Raw genomic sequence first — 21,301 nt, forward strand, 5'->3', positions numbered from 1 at the left:
ATGGCAACCCTCCAGTCCTCATACCAAGGCTGATTTTAGTGATAGATTGCATACTACAGTTAAGAGATAGGCAATTTCCATTTTGGACTCCTTCAGGACCTTAGGGTGAATGTCATTAGGTCCTGGTGATTTGCTGCTGTTTAATTTATCAATTTCCTCTTTGACCTTATCTATTGTAGCCTCAATTTGGGTCAGGTCCACTGAATTGCCCCTAAAGATAAATGGATCTGGTGATGGAATATCCCTAACACAGTGAAGACAGGTGCAAAGAATGCATTTAGTTTCTTGGCTACAGCTCTGTCCTCCTTCAGCGCCCCTTTTGCACCCTGATCATTCACAGGCCCAGCTGACTCCCTGGCAGGTCTTCGTCTTCTAATTCCAGGTAGATTCTTTGTTTATTCATAATTTCCTATTTAACTAAGTTATTTATCTTAGTTATGGAACCCTATCCCACGGAAAGAGAGAGAAGTTTGTAGGAAAGAAGTTCCAAGTAGGTTTTTGTACCTTCAGCTTCAAGTTTTTTCAAATCTCCACATTCAAGTCCCTGAGTTCTTTAGTCTAGTTGTCATCACTAGGTAATTTCCTTAATTCCTCAAGGCTTGACCTTTGGAATTTGAAAATCTTAGTTACAGGACCTATCTCTTTCTATGCTTCCATTCATTTAAATGGAATCACCTTATTACCATGGACTTCAATGTTATTTTCCATCATAAATATGCAGTGCTACCCTATCACCTTTATCCTTATTTTTCCTTTTACATTAACTGTACATGCATTACACACATGTGTTCTAGTCATGACTATTGTACCATCACAATTCTATAATCACTATAATATGCAGTTTTATGTCCTACATGAGTAGTTCAAACTTTTCTATTTTGTTGCCCAGACTTGTTGCATTAGTGTACAAATACTGCAGTTATTTTTTTTTATTGACTCCCCTCAGTTTCCTCACTGCTTGAGGCATAGTCAGTTCATTATTTGTATCACCTAATTGCTGATCTCTCCTGTCTTCTGCCATTCTTCTGTCTTTCTAATGTTCTTTGTCCATTTCTCTATCTTTGTTTATCATTTACAAATTTATCCTTGTTTATCCTTTGTCTATCTGGGTTTTTAAGACCTGACTAGACAAAGCCTTGGCTGGGATGATATTGTTGGGGATGGTCCTGCTTTTGAGCAGGAGGTTGGACTAGATGACCTCCAGAGGTCCCTTCCAACCCTCATTTTCTATGATTCTATCTGTTTTTCCTGTTCCTGTATATCCAAGTGAAGTATGTAATTATATAGGTAATATCAAACTCTTTTTTCCCCCCTCATGTTTCATAGATTAAAACTCTTATCAGTTGTGACAGCTTTGGTCAACAGCCAGACATCCTCATCTTCCTCACTGTACCAATGCTTGAGCCAAGTGTTGGCCTTTATTGTCATGTATTTTTCTAGGGGCCTGAAGAATCCACTGAAGAGACTTTATTGTTGAGAATTCTCCAACCTAGTCATCTTTGATCTGGCAGGAATCTGGCAGTATCACTTGTACCAGTGTGAAGGATCGTTAGGGCACTCTACTCTGCTCCCCTCGCAATCCTTTTTCAGTCTTGGGTCAATACTTCATCTCCAACCTCCTGGCAGCCAGTGCATCCTTGTGCTCTCTGCATATGTCCTGCTTATAAGTACATCAAGGCCATTAACCAACTTGGCAAGGAGTCCCTTGTCACATAGACCTGTCTCTTTTGGTGTTCATATAAATCTTATGTTTCATCCTTCTGTCTTCTTTCTCTCTGCAGATCATACTATCTTCTGTTCTCTCTCACAATATCCAGTATTATCTTCATTTTTCTAAGACTGTCTCTTTCATCTTCTCTCTTGTGGGATTAGCTTTGCTTTTCTTCCTTTTCTGAGCATCCTATCTTCATCTAACTATGGAAACTCATCACTTCTTCTGTCTCATCATCAGGATCACATGTGTGGAAGGAGACCACTGGATGAGGAGGTTGACCCAAACTCTTTTGTGCAGTAGGTATCTGCAAATCTTGAGCCATCCATGCAGCCTGCTCTCTTCTTTCCTTCACTACATCTACAAATCCATGTACTAATTCCACCATTGTCTCTGGCTGCACTTTTTAGTCCTCAGATCTGTTCCATGAATTCTCTTCATACATAAATAGGTTTTCTGATACAATTGTTCCAGGGGAATCTGCATTCTTCATCTTTGTTATTACCTCCTTTCTTCAGATCACCTCCATTGCTGTCTCAGCCTTTGCCTCCTTTTCTTTTGTCTCAAATTTAAAGAAAGGAAAAAATTGCCAGCTTCTGCACCCCGCCCCCCCTCCCCACCCCCCGGCTCCCATCTGGTCAGTGGCTGAGTAAATGTTAAGCCATTTGCCTGGGTCAGTTCAGTCCCTTTATTTAGGCAGGACAGTTAGTGCCAGTTGGCCATGATCAAAGACAGGAAGGCTCACTCTTACAGTCAGCTACAAGGCCTCTGTTCCATTCGCAACATGTTATCCCACATTCTGCAAACTGTAACTAAAGCACTAAATAATAAGTACAATTTTATACCCGTGGGATATGCGTCAACTTTGACAAGAACAATTGCCTCTCTCTTCTTTTGCATCTCCCCCCCACATGCTCTGGATTGCTGGGCTCTTTTGGACACTGTCTCTTGCATGAGATGCAAAAGTGTGAGAGTATTAGATGCCCCACTCCCTGCTGTAGATATGTAACGACCCTCATCCTGCAAAAGTCTAGTAAAATCAACATCCATTAAAATCCTGTTCCATGAGAGAGTGCTCAGTCTCTGAAACCTAAGTAAACTTTGCTCTCAGAATCAAATTCAGTCCTGATAGGTGTGAGCATCACTATATTAACTTGAGTAAATTTTCACCAGCTCATGCCAGGGCTGAATTTGAGCCCCAGTGGTTACAGTCAGTTGGTTAGAATTTCTGACTAATCTCAGGGCCACTTTGCTGTCCCCAATACTTGGATGTGTGCAGACAATAGGACAGTGTAAGTAATTTTGCAGCCTCTTCTGTTTTCCTCTGAACTTGTATGTTAACAAGTAATATTCAGTTCTTTGTCTCAAGGTCAAATTGCATTAGCAGGTCATATTCTCAGTTAAACATGCAGACAGATGTTTTCTTCAGGGGGCAGATACGTAGGAGGAGGCATCTTTCTTTCCTCAGGTCTTTCAGTCAAACCAGACTTGTTATCCTCAGCTGTATAAATGCATCCAGACTGAGTTACATATGCTCCAGTTTTGACAAATATTTCACAGGAACATGGGTCCAAAAGGGACTGCTCAAGTCATCAAATTCAGTCCCCTACAATTATATTAACCATGGGAAAATGTTAAATCTAGAATTGTCCACAAGATCATCCACTCCAAACCCTGCCCCACACACTACAAGCCACAAAACATGACAACACCCTCTAACAAGCAGGAGACCTTTTCATACAAAAGACCGAAAACCTCAAAAACTACAGTGTGCTGCAGAAAGCAGGAGAGACCATGGGCAGCATGGCCTGCAGTATCAGGCAATTTATTAGGATCATAGGAATGTAGGGCTGGAAGGGACTTTGAGAGCTCATCTAATCCAAGCCCCCTCCTCAAGCCAGGATAAAAGAAAAAAAGCAGAGACTTGACTATGAATTTCTCACATCCATGAATGACACATGCCCCCAGAGACTGTGGGGGCATGGTGACTGCCCGCAGGTGGTGACAGCAGGGGCATAGCAGCGGGGAGCTCCCGCAGGTTTCGACAGCAGGCAGGAAGTGGGGGTGGCGAGCGCTGACCAGCAATTGGTGACTGCCCACAGATACCACCAATGGTGTTGGGGGGGTGGGGGTGGTGGCACTTCTCTCAGGGGGTGTACCACCAATCTCAGAGGGTGCAGATGCACCCATGTGCACCCCCTACATGTCACCAGTGTTCACATCCAAGGTAAATGCCCTAACCACTGAGCTATTGGCTTTTCTGTAGGTAAAATGTAGTCTAAAAGGATTCAGAGTTTTGTTATTACTTTGCCTTGTTCTGTGACACTGGGATCAGTACAAATTTTGCTGCTGCCTTCCAAGAAAATGGTATATGGACCCCTGTCTCCTTAACCAAAATGTAGTCAGGAGTAAGGCATAGAAATATTCTACAATATCTGAACAGGCTTCATATAATTATAAATCCTTTCTTCTGAAATAAATGTATTACACACTAAAAAACACCCAACATTTGCACAAAATAAGGATTCAAGTATCTCTCTCTAAGAATGTAGGGTTCTGTTTCCAGAGCAGAATTAAAATGTACCTAGGCCTATGGGCCTGGTTTTTGGACTCGTGATTAAGAAACAATGAAATCTGTGATGCTGAAGTATTGTTACTAGTCTTCACATTTGTAAAGAAAAGTTTGAAAACATGAACAATATTAATGGTGCAGTGCCCTCTTCAGATGCCCTAAATCAGCAGTACCAAGAGATGTTGACTGTCTTGCTTTGCTGAGCAGTTTAATTCTAAAGCAGATTGCTTGTGGGGGAAGGACAAGGAGGGGGGCGTTATTTTTAAGTGGGAAATAGACTTCCAGAGGGACAAACCTCAGTTTGTTGTTCAAGGCATGGAGGTTAGGAGTCTATCTAGCCAGCCTCCTGCTTGCTAGCATTCTTGGTGTTTAGGCTGCTTGAATCTGTGTGCTCTTGGAGGTCATTGTCTGGGTGCAAGAGACTGGGTGCAACAGAGAAAAAACTACTTGAATTCATGTTCAGTGGTGAAATTTCAACTAGGTTTACTGTCTCCTAGGATCATAAACAAACTGGGCTGACAGCTATACAGACCCGCTAATCAAACCTGCCCAGACAATGGTACGTAATGCATTATGTGCAAATGACGCCTCCTAAGTCACTATGAAATGGTGAATCTCACAACTCCTGTATTTATAGCCTAGATGCCCCCACCAATTCTTATTTCTCTTTCTGTTGAGATGTCCCTTTTTACTTGTCTCTTTGCTAAATAGACACCTGCAGCTCATCCCTTGCCAACTGCAGCTCCCCCCTGCAAAGTTCAGGCATCTAGAGTTCATTCCCTGTTGAGTCTGGGCTTCTCCAGCTCACTCCCTACTGTCTTCAGGTATCTCCAGCTTACCCCGTGCTGAGTACAGTTTGCCTCTTGACTGCTACTTTACTAGTGAGTTTTAACTTTTTACTCCTCAGTTTGTTCGGCTACTGTTTGTTTGGGTTTTTTCTTCAAATTGGGGTTTTTGCTCACTGCATCTTTTATTGAGTCATTCAGAGGTCAGCAAAGCCTACTACTTCCAAGGTCCTTTGTAGTGTCTTAGCTTAACTATAGCTTAGCATAACTGTAGCCTAGCATAACTGGGACTCCTACATAGTGGGCATGTCTACACATGCAGTGGACTGTGCACTTGTTACTGAGCAATCATTTAGTACTTGCTTAAGCAAGTACTAAATAACCGTGTGCCATTGGGACTGCGCAGTTACACTGGTTACTGCGCAGTCACTTTTTAGCTGCTATTGCACAGTAGTAACTAGCTATCATGCAATAGCTCATTGCTACTGCCATGTAGCATCCCATGTAGATGCGCTGAGTTAAGATGGGGGTTGATTCGGGGGACCCAAAAAGGAATCCTCTTGTGAACAAACCCTGTGTTATTGGCTCTCCACTCAAAGGAAAGGCAGAAATAGTGTATGAGGAAGAGGTTGGCCGCAATATGAAGGTTGGGGCAGGGCTTCTTTTTGGGTTGTGGGTTTTTTTGTTTGTTTGTTTTTTGGGTTGTTGGGTTTTTTTTGGACTGGTCATGTCCGTTACATAATGTGGCATATGTTAATGTTAACACACACACACACACACACACACACACACACACACACACACACACTTTTAAAACTCTAAATGTAAATGTCAGCAAAATCAGTTCATCCCTATCGAAGAATGAATGTAGAGGAAAAATGTTCTTTGATGAAGTTAAAGCTTCTTGTTGAAAAGCTCCAGTGCCCCTACACTTTGGAGCAGGGACTCAAAATTGGTGAGGAGCCAGGGATCAGAGATGGCAGGGTTGAAATACTGCAGTGCCCATGTATTCAGTAGAGCTTGCAGAGGCTTTACCTTGGAGAAAGGTGAAGTGCAGTAAAGATCCCAACTTGTTTGAGCATGCTTAAGCCTCCCACAGCTTCTATACTTCACCAGACTGTACATGCACTATCCACACAGAGCAAATGTGGATGTTCCAAGGCTTTAAAGGAAGCTACCTGGGATTCTCCTAATAATTACTATTCCCTGGTGCTCTGGGCTTGCGTATCGCTGGGCACTGGCTCTGAAAGCAGAAAATCTTTCTTTCACCAGCTCTCCGACACCATCTCCCTATAGACTGCTCACTACTGTATGCTCCACAGCCCTGGCTTCGAACCTAAGATTCTTGAACCTCATCATTCCTCTGCTCTCAGTAAATACCTGGGACATTCACTGGCAACTTTCTCCCATTTCCTGTTAACAAAGGTCACTATAGGAGATGTCAATCTAGTATTACTAGCCGTTACCTTGGCTAAAGCAACAGAGTTGTTGTTAGATAGATCCAAAAGGCTAATCTTATTGTAGAACCTTGTGGATCCCAGTATGAGGCCACATGCTGGCATTTCCACTTGCACCTTGGTTTTTTTAAAATGTAGGAAACCACACATAAATGCACACAAATTTGCAAAGTCAAGTGCTCAAATTAGGAAATAGCAAAATTAATTAATAAGGTTGTTCTGTAGGTTCTTTAGTGGGAGGACGGAGGAAGGGAGGGAAAGTGTGATCATGCATAGCATCATAATGCAGACATGCAAGGTGGGGAGCATGAAACTAAATATTATTTCTATAAGACTCTAAAAGCATATTATAACACGAATAAAGTATTTTATGTTTTTAGTGGGAAGACAATTATGTAAATTTATGTTGCAGCCAAAACGATGGTACACCCAAACTCTTAACATCATCTCCCAGCATTTTGAGGTGAGTTAGGCACTAGCTTAACTACAGGCTACTAAAACATTTTTTATTTCCCAGTGATTTGATATTATTTTGATATATATTTTGTTTGCTTAGAAATTTACAAAAATGTATAGGGGTTATTTTTAGACACAATACTTTACTGAGTTCAGTAAGAATAGAAATGTCTCTCTGAGTTAATCATTGGCTCATAATTTTCTGTTTTCAAAAGTGAGGGTGTATAGAAAGGGGAAAAGCTCCCATTTTTATGGGGCATAAAGATATGTGGCATCAAGAACTAGAACCATAGTCCACTGAAATCAATAGAAGTGTGTTTTCAAATCCTTCAAGCTTTGGATCAAGCCCCAAGTTTGCCATGGAAACCTTCAGACATATGGCACTCATTTTAACCCCTTTTCACTCTTATTTCAAGAAATTCCCCATGGTAATAGTTACAGTCTGGATGCCTCTTGGTGAACACTCTTAATTTAAGTTCATACTATTTCATCACAAACACTTAGTTTCAGGGATAACTTCTCAGGGCTTCAGTAGTATTTCTTTGGCTGTCAAAATAGAAAAAGGATTCTGTTTCTTAAGGTAAAACATGCTAAGAATGTTCTGACCATTTTTTTTGTCAAGCATCCTCTGGCAGTCGAACGCTTCTGGATACAATACACCTGATAATCATCAGTAGGATTTTCAAAAGTGATTACTATTGAACTACCGGTTCCTGTGGAAAACCAGTAGGAGTTTTAGCACTGACTTCAGTGGGAACAGAGGTTAAACCAATGCTGAGCCCTTTGGAAAACCCATTCTCTGTCAGAATTTGAAAAGGGCTCAGTACCCTTACAACGCACTGTGTTTTCATTGGTGCTGAAGGGTTCTGAGCTATTTTGAAAATCTGGACCTGTTATACAAAGATTAGATATGGCCCAATACTGTTATGTTAAGGGCCAAAGTCTACCTTGACTTACCCACAGTGAGTTTCCCTTGAAGTACCCATAAAAGAACAAAGGCAGACAAGGTTCCTTGGGTGAATTTGATCTCTATTAGACCAACCCAAATGGTTGGAGAATAGTTATTAAGCAAGCTTTCGGGTTCAAAAACCCTTCGTCAGGCTCAGGAAGCTGCAGCAGTTGGTGTGTGCTCTTCCTGGATGGAATGAAAAGTAAACAAGCCAGGGGCTGGGCTGGGCTGGGGAGTCAGTTGCCAGGCAGATTATAATGTGTCAAAAATCCAATGTCTATGTTTAGTCCATGATCTCTAGTATCCAGCAGGTTGATGAAATGGAGCTCATAGGCTCGTCTCTGGGAAGTATTGTGTAAGTTTCCCTTGAGGATCAGGACTGAGAGATTGGAGAGAGAGTGGCCCTCCTGTGAGAAATGTGCCCCCACCGGTAATTGAGGGTTTCTGTCTTTGATGGATTTCCGGTGTGCATTCATTCATGACCAACACGGCTACAACCCAAACCCCTGAAACATGGAAGATATCGAATTCAGCCATCTAAAATGGAAACTGTACAACATGAAAAAGAAAGAAGCCAAACTCAACAGCGACGACCAACACGGCTACAACCCAAACCCCCATAAAAGAACAAAGCATTTGCAAATAAAGATGATACTTCAATACATTTAAAGTAAGTGTTCAGCAAGTTAGGAAGTCAGCTCTTTAGCTACTCCCCTCAGTTTTCCAGTGCAGCTCCTAGCTATTTGCTTGCCGGTGATGGGGTGTCAGAATGTGACTAAACGGCTCTTATGCTTAAAGGCATGCTGTCAGATGGAGCAAATGTGTGATTTTTATCCACACTGCCATTCTTTTTTTTCTCTCATTTTTATTTGCAAAGGTAATTAAATTCTGTTTGGATCAAATCCAGAGGCCTTTCTCAGCCTCTACTTGAATAAAGTCTTACTGACTTCATTGGGAGTTTTTTTTATGAAAGTCTAAGTGAAGTTCTTAGCTTTTTACTATTATTTTTAAAGTGCAGGCTATTTTGTAGTCTGTTTGGGGAAAGAGGATTCTTTAGAAATGTCAGTGGGGACTTGGCCGTAGTGCTTACTGAGAGGGATGCTTAAATTAATGTGGCTTTTTTAAAAAAAAATTGTGGGTTTGGCTCCTCTTAGGCACAAACTCTATGAGGTTCCATCCCAAATCCTATTGATTTTAGTAGGAGTTCCAGGCCACGAAGGCTTGATCCAATAAATAAAAGCTACTCGCCAACAAACAGCCAGTCCCATGAACGTTCACTGAAAATTAAATTAAAGGTCTGAAGATGGTTGGTCAAATCACAAGACAGGTTAATAAATGCTTTTCTTCTCTACACTGTTCATTCAGCTCCATTGATGGGTTCTGGCAAAAGCAAGTGGCTTAATCTAGAGTGACTCTCTTCAGATCATTTAAGCTGCATAAACATTTCTATTCTGAGCCCAGATGAATGTCTTTCGGTCTTCATTTTGTGATCCAAAGTCCACGATAAGGAAAATGGTTTACTCATGGACTTGTTTTACTCCCAGCCCTGCCAAAGGAATGCCCTGTTGCCACTGCATTAATACAGGGGAGGTTAGCACAGGCAGAACCAGGCTCTACCACCCTTGCCCTCATTTGGTACCTTACCCCTGTTTAGTCAGTCTCCTGGCTTCTTCTGCACAGAAAATTCAGATGCATTAAACTGCAACCCCACATGCATCTGAATTTGTGCCTATCAGAAATAAATTAGTTCTGGATGGAAGCAATTCAGTCCAGGGCTGCTCCTGTCCTGCTCTGCCCCCCTGCCCCCCCTTGCAACAGCCAAGGGGAGCTCCAGGCTCCTCCAAGTTCCAGCTTGGGGGTGTCAGGGGGCACAGGGGCTGGTCTTCAGTTCCATGGGGCAGGGAAGAGCTGTCAGGACAGCTCTTCCAGCTGTGGAGATCAGGATGTGTCCCAATTTCTATGTGGCTGGTAGGCAGCATCCCACTGAGCCAGGACAGTTCTCCCCACCCACTGTGGCCTCCTGCTGCCTAGGCTGACTGGAAGCAATTTGATCCCAGTCAGCGTCTACACATGTGTTATCTAGACAGTGATGTTTTGCTACACAGTGTATTAGTCTAATGCACAGTACAGCATTTTGCGTAGATGCACCTAGTGGGTGCATCTACACATGGAATTAATGTGCATGAATAAACTCCAGAGCTTATTGCTCCAGGGTTTATTATCCCTGGGAATGCCATGTGAAGATGTACCTAGGAGCAATAAACTCTGGAGCAATAAGCTCTGGAGTTTATTCATGCACATTAATTCCATGTGTAGATGCACCCACTAGGTGCATCTACACAAAATGCTTTACTGTGCTTTACATGTGCAGCACGTTGAACCAGGTCAGAGCAACCCTGACTGGCAGGGGATCTAGGGGCTGCTCCCAACCAGCCCAGGGCTACTCCCCACAGCTCAATGTGCTGCAGAGGGGCTGGGTAGGGCATGAGAGTCTTTCAGTGTGGGGCTAACCAGCAGGCAGCCCCCACACTGAAGCACCCTTGTGCCCCAACCAGCCGGGGCAGCATCTATATATGCGCTCCTGCGGAGATTTTTTACTTCGCAGCCAGCTAGTACTTGTTAATTAGTTTATTTGGCCTAATGGGGGCACATGTGTAGACATGCGGTATTTATTGCACAGCTAATTGGTCAACTGCACAGTAAATGTCTCGGGTTAGATGCGCCCAGTATGAGTCTGTAATAAAATCTGGCCCTCAGAAAAATTTGGACCTAAGCTTTAAAATGTGATGAATAATATAGATTAATTTGGTTAGAATGAGTGGAAAGTTAGACTATGTGAACATTACCGTTATAGGTATGAACTAGAATGCCAGTATTTCCCTGGCAGGGTATAAAGAAGGGTGCAAAAATCTAATACAAGATGAAGAAAGTCTATGTTTGTGAAATTGTACTCAACTACAGCTGAGCTGTGAATAATCATTATGCCCTTGCTATCGCTATACAGGAAACTACCTTAACATTTGGGTTAGTACACAAATAGTAATAGACCTTCTGAAACTTAGAGATCTGATTCATTTTCCACCATCAAGGATTTTAACTGTATGTCCAGCTGTTTCTTGTAAATAAACATTTTCTGTCATCCTTGCCTGCAAGTGATAACTTTTTAGCAATTAATTGCTCCATTATACATAATTCTTTAAGGTTTATACTGAAGATCATGAATGGGAGATGCTCATCAAGCCACTTGTGTTAGTAAAATAAATGCCAAAGCCAGTGCTTTAGTGGCACCTATGATAAACATGCTGTATTCAGTGCTCTTCTTAAACATAGTTCCTCCTGTCACCCAGTAAAACTGTCCATTTGCGATCTTTTCTTGTTTTGCATATGATTGGTAGCATACTTTTAAACTGCTGTAAGTAATACAAATATATATGTGCAAGTTGGCTATAAGAAATGCCAAAGTTTCACCTAATAAAATTTTGGTATGCCTCAATTTTCAAAGTAAATTTGATTTATTTGAGCCACCAGCCATCTGATGACAGCCTTGTGTTTTTTATGAGTCATGTCCCAAGGGGTCTAGAATATGCCAATAGTGTACCTTGGATTGGATCCAGTGTCCGCAAACAGGTTTTCATTAGACTTTGATGCCAGTTGCATTTGGGAGCAGAGAGGCTGCTGAAAACCAGCTTTACTTTGGGATCATTTCTTTCTTTTAGAAAAAATAACAAAGATCTTTTTTAGAGAAGCTTTACGCCTCCACATTGTAGGTGTATGGCAATATTTTAGGGAACAGTAATCTGTTATTACAGGTGGCCATGCTTCAAGCACTTCCGTATTTTGAGAATAGATCAGACAAAGTGCAACAACTTTTATTGAAAAATTGCCGAATTTGTAAATTAGAAACACATTTGACTGTGGCTAAGATGAAGTTAGTGTGTATTACAGTCCCTAGAACTTCTCTGAAGCACTGAGGGGAATATAATTACATAGGTTATTCCACATGTCATGGGGCTGGGACCATGGACATACTTAAGAAATTTTTGTCACGCTGTCCTACACTCATGTCTTTAATTTCTGTGGAGATGCTATGGATTTTTTGGACTAAAATCCTGATAGGTTATAGAAGGAAATGTATACTTCCATTTTTTCCTAATACTAGGACCTCTTTTTCCTAGCTGACAGAGTGTGGAAAGACTGAAGGAACTGAATCCAATCTGTGGGAAGGAAATACTTCCCACTGTTCTTCAATGTTCACCCTAAATAATATAGGGATATTATTCTTAGGCTGTAAATATTTTCGAGCCTGACCCTATACTGCCCAAAGAAGGCTTGTACAATTAGAAGCCTTAGTTAGGACAGAGACTTATAGGGTGGTAGAGAAAATAAAGGACTTCTGTTGTAAAAGAGCCCTAAAATTATTAATGCATATTCTAACTTTAGCTCAGTTTGACTGTTGTTTAATAAAGGATCAGTTTTTTAGTAATTTATGTATGAGAATACCGGACTTGAATGCAGAGCTATGGCAAAGTGAGTATACAGATTTTGGTCTTTACCTTTGAAATTTATAACTGGAGGGAGATTAAAAAAAAAAAAAGATTAGATTCAGTTAATATAAGCTTATTATTATGGACACTTTTGTCTAAAGTACCCATTACCATAATGGTTAAACACAATGTGAAAAGAAAGTGGCATCTCTGGCTTGTTAGCTGTTTCATTATTTTATCAGGAGGTTTCCCTAGAATACTTTGGAGCCAAGTCCAGTAAAGGACATAAGGGTTTGGATTCCACTCCAAGTACCCATGTTGGGTGCTCAGATTCACCATTCAGTGAATGGGGACAAGAATCCACTTCCAAAATGTTATACCAGAAATCTAACATTCTGAGTGGGGAGCTGCCTAGCGCTAGCCAATGGGAAATACTAAGCATGGAGATGTGTCTTCAACCCTGCTCCTCTCTGGACCCTGGTATATGATCAGGGCTGTAGGCAGATATGGCTGGAACTAGAACCCCAGATCGTCTCCCAAAGGTTAAATGGCTATGCCCTTTCTTAAATGGATCAAAGGATATACCTTTCTTTTAAAATGATGATGCCAGTGCCGCTAACCTTTTATAGAAAAGCCTAGTAGTTAGAGCATTTCTCCAAGAGGTGGGAGATTTGGGTTTGGGGCCTTTCCTGTAAGCCTGATGTGTTTTAAAATTAAATCACAGTCTCCCAGGAGAGTACCCTAATTGCCTGGCTAGAGACTGTATTGGTGAGGGGACCCAGCAATTTCCACATCTTTTATTTAAACCTAAACCAAAGACTCCCCTAACTAGTAGATTGCAGAATAATATTCTCTCTCATATTTTCCCCCTTCTACCCTCTGTAGAGTGGCATAATTCAATAGCAAGGGTAGAAACTTCCCCATACAGAATCACCTCTATCCTGGTGGCTAGGGTTCTATGCTAGGAGGTAAGAGAGTATGGGTTTGAACCTTCTTGGACTGAGGAGGACCTAAACTCAGGTTTTCCACTTCCTGGGCAGTTTCCCTACTTACTAGGGGTTGCCAACTTCTGGGTGGCTAAGGGCTGCGCATTGTAGCAGCTGTAGACCATGGAGTCACATGCTGCTCAAGCTGCTTTCCATGTGGGCAGCCTTCCCTTGCTTCCCCATCCACCACACAGATAGCCCAGCTCCCCGGGCCATGCTCCTCCGGCCATCACCCTGCTCCCGGCCTCACCCCATTCCTGGCTGACCACACTGTGCAGGCAGCTTCCCCCTCTACCACCATGTGCAGTATGGCCAGCATGGCCCTCTCCTACTATACCAACCCACCCCCAGGAGTGGGGGCAGGAAGCAGAAGTTGGGAAGGGAAGGGGAGCTCGGAGCCCCCAACCACCATTTCATCAAAACCAATGAGATGAGCAGTGCCTAGGCAGTAACCTGAGTGCCGCATGTTAGCCCCTCATGGGCCACCAGTTGGACAGCCCTGTACTAGACTGTTACATGAAAGGTGGATCCACCACTGTCCCCTCTAGTTAAAAGAAAATGGCTTCAACTGCTTTTTGTGAAGGGTTCAATCATTTATGCATGTGTGTTTTGCCTGTTTTGAAAATGCCTGTCAGAATGTCCTCTTCAGGAGATCTAGTTAGAGAGATGCTTAGTTTCTGGATCCTGATCTGATTTAGGCATGAGATAGGCACCAACACACAGACAACAACCCCAGTTAAATTATATGCCCAGCTACAACTTTAGGCACCTACAGAATATTCATACTAAAGACCCACCACAGGCTAGGTGGCAGCTGGCAAGCTAGCAGAAGTTGTGGGGCATGGCGTAGAATTTGGGACCTTTTGGTCCTGCTGGCCACGGTCAGCAGCAGCAAGCTTGGCTCTCTGCCACTGCCTCTGGATGCCTCCTAACTCCCCACTCCTGGACTCTTTGCTGTCTCCAGACCCACTGCTGCCCCCTCACTCTCTCTGGACCTCTTGCTGCTGCTGCTGTTGCCATCACTGTGGGAGGCCACAGTGGCCACCCCCATAGCCCAGGGTGGATCCAACCCATAAGGAGATCTGCAGTCCAGATCTGGCCCAAAGCCCCAGGTGAATTTTACATCTCTGCTTTATTGAATTAAAAAAACTTCAGACTAAATCCCACTGAGAAGATTTTGAATGGAGAAAATAAGGCTATTTGGTGCACAGTTACTGGAATGGAAGAAAGTACAAATAAAATAATGATAAAAGAATACAATAGAAAAGTGTGTCTGTGGAGTTCTGGTAATTGGGAAGAATACAAAATGAGATAAGATTCAGTGAGGTGGCACTGTGCCATGCTTTGATGATAAGGACAAGTATGAATTTAAGGTGGTATACAATGGAACATCAGCAGCCTTTGCATAAAGTGGTAGAAGTGGAAGGAAAGCATGGTATATTTAAAATGGAAGCTATAAATTACTGGTTAGTCAAGGAATACTCCATTAATTGAAGATAGCACCTTGCGATGTCCCTAGAAAGTATTGTTTTGTTTTTTCACTTTCATTCTACCTGGGCTGGCAAAGATTGAACTGTGGCCAGGGTGTTTCCAGTGCAGTAGGCCAGTAGCTAAGGAGCTGGTTTAGGACTGGGAAAATTGGGTTCAGTTTCCTGAATTGCTACAGACATCCTGGGTAAACCTAGACAAGTCTTTTGGGGCCAGATTCATGAAAGTATTTAGCACCTAATTTACTATTGACTTCAGTGGCAAGTTAGGTGTATAAACTGGACCTTAATATCTTGTTTCTCACCTGTCAAATGGAATGATAGTACTGTATTTACTCGAATGCAAAACAAGGTTTTTTCCTCCAAACAGCATGGGAGGGAAGCCCCTCGTCCTATAATCACATACAAGGAAACCTCATTAAATACACTGTCTATCATTAAACTGCTGCCAAAACCAGTATTCACTCAGCAATTGAAACCAGCTATGAAGCTGATTAAATGCAGCCAACACTGAGCATGACTATAAAACATCTGGCCCATATGGGGCAAGCATACTGATGAGAACCTTTTGTGTGTGTATATGTGTGTGGCCCTTAAAAAAAACAGGTGGGTGTTCTCACTGCAGGGAACTGGCACTGGGCCTGGAGGTATTATAATACCAGACTGGCACCAGGAGGGCCAGAGCCAGTCCTGACACCCTCCCCTTAGTGCTAAATTTCATATGCTGAAGAGAACCTACCACAAGTCTAGATTATTATAGCCCAGCTGAATAAGATATATGGTAGTACCCATTGTATGCATTTCCCCTCAGCACTGACTCTTTTTCAAGTCATGGTAAGCCACTACATTGCATACATTTTGATTTCCTTTTCACTCTTATAGCTGAGCTGCACCTTTCTTTCCAATTTCCAATAATTTCTGTCTCTTCACTAGCCTTAAATGTCTGGCAAATGTCACCAAATGGGGCCCCAAACAGTTCACCCAGAATCCCATGTTGCCCCCAACCCACCCTGCTCCATCATGTATGATGCCCTGCATCTTATCTCCGTATAAATTTTTTGAGGATCTCAGGACTCATGACAAGAACAGCTGGTTTCAGTCATGTTCAGTCATGAGTGGGGGACTAATTAGCATATGGATCCTTTGTGGTGGGTATCTGGAGTACACACACATACTGAGCAGTGCTAAGCTATGGGGTCACCGTGGCTTGAAATGCTGTTGACTCTGCTAGGGCCCAGCCTAATGAACTATATAGTAGATCATGGCTTTTAGCTCTTAAATTAATATCATGCATAGTTTGTACTACTGACCAATTTATCTTCTACTTCAGAAATGTCCTGTGGAAGACCAGGAACATGCTCATAAGCAGACACACAAACTTCTCAGTAAAGGGCTGTATTACAATGGGATTGAGTAAGATGTACTGGTGCTACAAGACGATGGTAGGAGATGATTGGCAAGAGTTGGTGAGCATCTTATGGAAGAGGGGCTGGCATAGACTGTTCAGAGACAAGCTCTCCAAAGAGAGCAACAAGGGCAACAGAGGTGACAATGAATACAATGCATAGCTTGTACTAGATATAAGTAGGTACAAAAATGCTGCTTAAAAGCATGTATATGGCATACCTGAGCTTAAATTTGCAGCCATTTCCAAAAAAGGTCAAATGCATCAATGTCTGGATGAACTAAATCTATGGGTATCTGTAGTAATTTGCCTGTATGGTAAATTATGTTTATTTTGAGGTCAGTGCTTTCAAATTTGCCTCTCATTTCCACATGCTCGGGGAGGGCAAAGTCTGACAGTAAGGAGGGAGGGAAAGGACTGCAGGGGGAAGAAGATATGCAGGGAGCAAAGGGGCTACCTGATCCCTCCAGATTTATTTCCCCACTGTAGCAGTGAGAAGGGGACAAATTCAAGGCAAACCTACAATAATTAGATTCTGTACCTGGAAAATTATAACAAATTTATAAATTTTCCATATCTAGAATCTGTGTACTGGGAGGATCATCTTCTATTCAGTTTCATCTAATATTTGAGTAAATACAGTACTTCCTATCTCAAGGGATGGTGGGAAGATGGACCATAAGCAGGGATCTGGGTTTTCCATTTCCTGCAAAAAATGTGGATTTCCCTTTTTAACTGAGAAAAACATAAATTTTTCATTTTAACAGAGAAACACTTTTGCAAAGAATTCTCTGCAAGCTAGTAGAGTTCTAGTGCTTGGGGCCCAGGGCCAGAATGCACAGCCTCAGGCCCCAGTGGGGCGTGGGATGGAGTCACCAGCAGTTCATCCAGGGAGTAGCAGGGTGGGGCTGGCTCCCTGTCGCTGCATGTGCTCCCAGATAGGCATGGGGGGTATGTACCTCCCAGATTTGTGTGTGGGGTGGGTGTGGGTTGCCTGCTATGGGCTCAGGGTCCCTGTCCTGCTGCCTTCCCCCCGGGGCTCAGTGGGCAGGACCCAGTGCAACAAAGCAGAGTCGGGCCAGGCATGGACACTCCTTGCCACTGCAAGCCCTGCACAGTCATGGCGAGGTGCCCCCTGCCCACCTGGCAGCAATACAAAGTTGTGCCTCTTGCTGCTGCCAGGTGGGGAGGGGGTGCCTCACCATGGCAGCATGGAGCTCCCAGTGTTGGCAACAAGCTTTCCTGCCTGGCCCTGCTCTGTCCTACCACACCAGATCCCTCCTGCTGGGCCACAGAGGCCCTGGGGTGGGGGGGGAGGGGCAGCAGGCTAGGGAGCTTGAGCCTATAGTGGGCACCCTGCATCCACACACCCCCAATGGGCTCCACTCCAGCTGTGCTGCCCATAGAGGAGGGGGGCTGGGCTCTGGGATCCACTCTGCTGCAGCAGCTGCTGCAGAGCTGACGGGGGTGGGGGCTCTAGTATGACTGAGGCACTGGTAGGCTTCCAAATTGCTTTAAAATTATGAATATATCAATAAAACATTGTGTTCAATTGATACCTATATATATAGTGGTGTTTCATTTGAATCACAGATTTGGGGGGTTTAATCAGAGAATTTGTAATTTTTCAACAAAGAAACCCAGGATCCCTAATGACAAGGAACCTAGCTGCCATGAGGGCCATATATATAGTATAGAGAGAAATAAGTGCCTCACCATTGCTCCCCTGCAGTTCTCCAGGATCATGGCTTGTAACTTGGCACCCAGTAGGGTGTTACCAGATTTGCCCATTACTTTGGGGTGTGCTCATTTATTAGGGACACGTTTCTAGGGTCTTGGTAATTCTATCAATGTGCTGCTTGTGTTACTTGTGTTTCTATATGGAGCTGTATCTCTCCCTTCTGCAAGTCCTCACCCCCAATGGAACTATCTTGCAGGACTCAGTTTCAATGGGGCTGGATTCCTCCAGTCACCAAGTCAGTCACATACACAAACACACACAGATTAATGTGACATACCTGACCCGGCTGGGTTGATCAGCATGGACAGGCTGACACCCTCATATGCCAAGAATCAGTTCATCAGAGCAACAATAAACTGCAGTCAGACACAAGCGCACAGGTAAACAGAATACTTCTGAATCCAGCTGGGTGTCCAGCTGACACCCTCATGGGCCAGCATTCAGTTCATTAGGGCACAGTTGAGTCAAACTGGGACAATCAGCCTGTACAAGCTGATCCTCTTATGTGTTTCAAACTCAGCACATCCCAATCTTTGGCCTCTTGATGAGCAGAACCCACAGTATTTTTGGGCCTCACAGGGATCTTTAGCTTAGGTAAAAGAAACGTTGCTGCAGAGCAAGTGAGGAAGGAGAAGTAGAGAAGAAAAATGTACCCAGTTATTACCAGTTTGACTATAAGAATTATTTATCGCTAAGTATATGAAATATATAATGGTACTAACAGTAATACACATGCAAAGGAAAAACAAACACAAACAATTACAATACTACCCTGGTTTCACTAAGTATTTGGGGAAACTTAGTTCAAGCTTAACTAGTACAGTTCAGGTTCAGAAGTTTATGCCTAGAGAGAAAAGAGAACGAGAGCGCTGGGATCTCACCAGTCCAAGGTACTCGGGTTGCAAAGCTGACAGGTAAAGTTCGTAGCACAATCCTTGAAGGAAGACAATATGTTTCCTCCAGCCTCTCAAGAAGAACAGTGGATGGTATCAGAGAGATTTTTTTCTTCTTGAAGCACCCCCACTGCTGCTTTTTAATAGATTTTTATACCCTAAGTTCAGCTTCTTCAAAGCATTTTCAATAGTGTAAATCATTGTCTTTTCTATTGACAAGGGGTTATCTGGTTTGGAACATCTCAAGAAGCTGATTGATAATCAGGAAACACATAAGGTTAAGGAGTAACCAGATACTTGGGAGCCAGCTTGAAATTCCTATGGATAGCAGATATACCGATGGGATATCTCATGGTTTCTTCAGAAACAATAGATAGCTTGCAGCATCAGGGTTTTGGATTTATACTTGTTGTGAACAAGCCTCAGCTTAGCATGACTTTTCCAGATCTTACTATAGTCTTTTAACAGACTTAAGGCAATTATTGGGGTGTTTATAACCTTTGGGCAGGAGGACTTCCACCAGTCATCCCGGGAAAAGTATGACAACACTTGTGGTCAGGGCTCCAATGGGCTGGATGCTGTGATGAATCCCTTTACCATTGTTCAAATGTTGCCCATACCCGCTCTGACTTGGTCTCTTGCCTCAGCATTCCCTAACCCGGCAACCAAGTTTTAGTCAATCAAGTTTAAATAGGCCTCCCATAGTGGGGCCAGGGAATGTACAGCCTGAGATGCCTATTAAACTTAGAGGTGTGTGTGTGTCTGGGGGGGGGAAAGTCCTTTGTAAATCCAGATTAGAACTGGTCTGATAAATGCTGAGCTGGGTGTATGTAAACATAGGTTGATTAGCATTTGGAGCACAGATTCCCCATCATGCAGTGCTCCCCTGCTTCTCTGATCCCAGAATTCACTGCAATCTCTGCTTCAGGCTTTCTGTTCTCCATCTCTCATGTAAATGAATGGTCATCTGGTTCCATCTTGGATGCAAATGAGACCTAGGGCAGTTGTTTCACTCTTGTCACCCTTATCTGGAGGGTCTTAGGTGTATCTCTCACTGCATCTTAATCAGTTTCGTTGGGGGGGGGCGGGATTCTTTGTGAGTCAGACAGACTGTGTCCTGTGCCAGGGTTCCCCAAGAACACACAGCTGAGAGGTAACAAGGGATAGTGTTGGTGGCACAAGAAGGTTCAGAATGCTGAAACATAGATAATGTCAAGGATGTGCATTATCTCCTTGTGGAAATACAAAGGAAGCTTTCTCACAGGATGGTTTGTCCCTGCACACTTTTGAATTATGAAAAGTACTTGTTTTACCTCATGTTAACTCTCCCTCTCGATAATAATTATTAGCTCTTATGTAGTACTTGGTACTCACGTAGCACTGTGCATGTTCAAAATACTTTATGAACATTAATCCTCACAATAACCCTTGTGAAATAAATAAAGCACCATTCTTGTTCAATGGGCTGAGCAGTCATTAATAACTGCTGGGAAGTACCAAATCTGTGACTATTGGTTCTCCACCTACTCCCAGTCACTTGATCCTCTATAGAAACTTTCATTTATATTTGAGTTCTGTGCCACTTACATTTTTCCACCAAATGATCTTGTTTCACACACTTGATGCTTTACAACACAATCCTTGCAAATACCCAGCCCAATGCAATTATTAGTCATGGTTGGTTACCCTTTTCAACAGCCTTTCACTGTGAACTCTGAAATTGGCCTTCTTTTCTTTTTAAGCCTGCAACTGCAAGCTGTGAAGGGGAGACTTCTTTCTTTTTCTCTCTTTTTAACTCTATTAGATTTTTACAGGCCAGGGGAAAGGAAGTATTTTTGTGAAATCACAGACATTTGCAGAGTGCAAAATGTCACCCAGTTTCATTGATTTGGACATTCAAAATCAAATAGCAAATTTTAAACATGTTTCTGTGACTTCTATTTTTGCAAGTAAAACTTTCCTTTTGGTTGTGGCAAAAACCTATAAAAACTGCACTAGAGAAATATGATTTTTCCTCCACACTTCACAAAACTGTCAAAACCTGGAAACTCCAGGTTTTTCTAACATGCAAGACTTTTCACACAAATCTAGGAACAACCCAGTTTTTGATACCTATCCAGTTGGATTTCCTTTATAGAGAAGGGTCCCTGTTCAAAGGTGAGATGTTAGCAGTGTAAACTAGACTCCCACCCATAACTCAACACTCCCAGAGGTTCCAACTTCTTTGCTTTTTTTATTTGTTAATAACGAGGATGTAAGTCAGTCTTGGGAGTCTAAGCTGGCATAGCTTGTACAGTGTGAAACCAAAAGAAGGTGTCAATTAAATCACTCCCACCCCACTTCAACTTGCACATACTTCCAACTCATCGGTATAT

The sequence above is a fragment of the Alligator sinensis genome, unplaced genomic scaffold, assembly GCF_000455745.1.
Source record: "Alligator sinensis unplaced genomic scaffold, ASM45574v1 scaffold55_1, whole genome shotgun sequence".
Lineage (NCBI taxonomy): Eukaryota > Metazoa > Chordata > Crocodylia > Alligatoridae > Alligator > Alligator sinensis.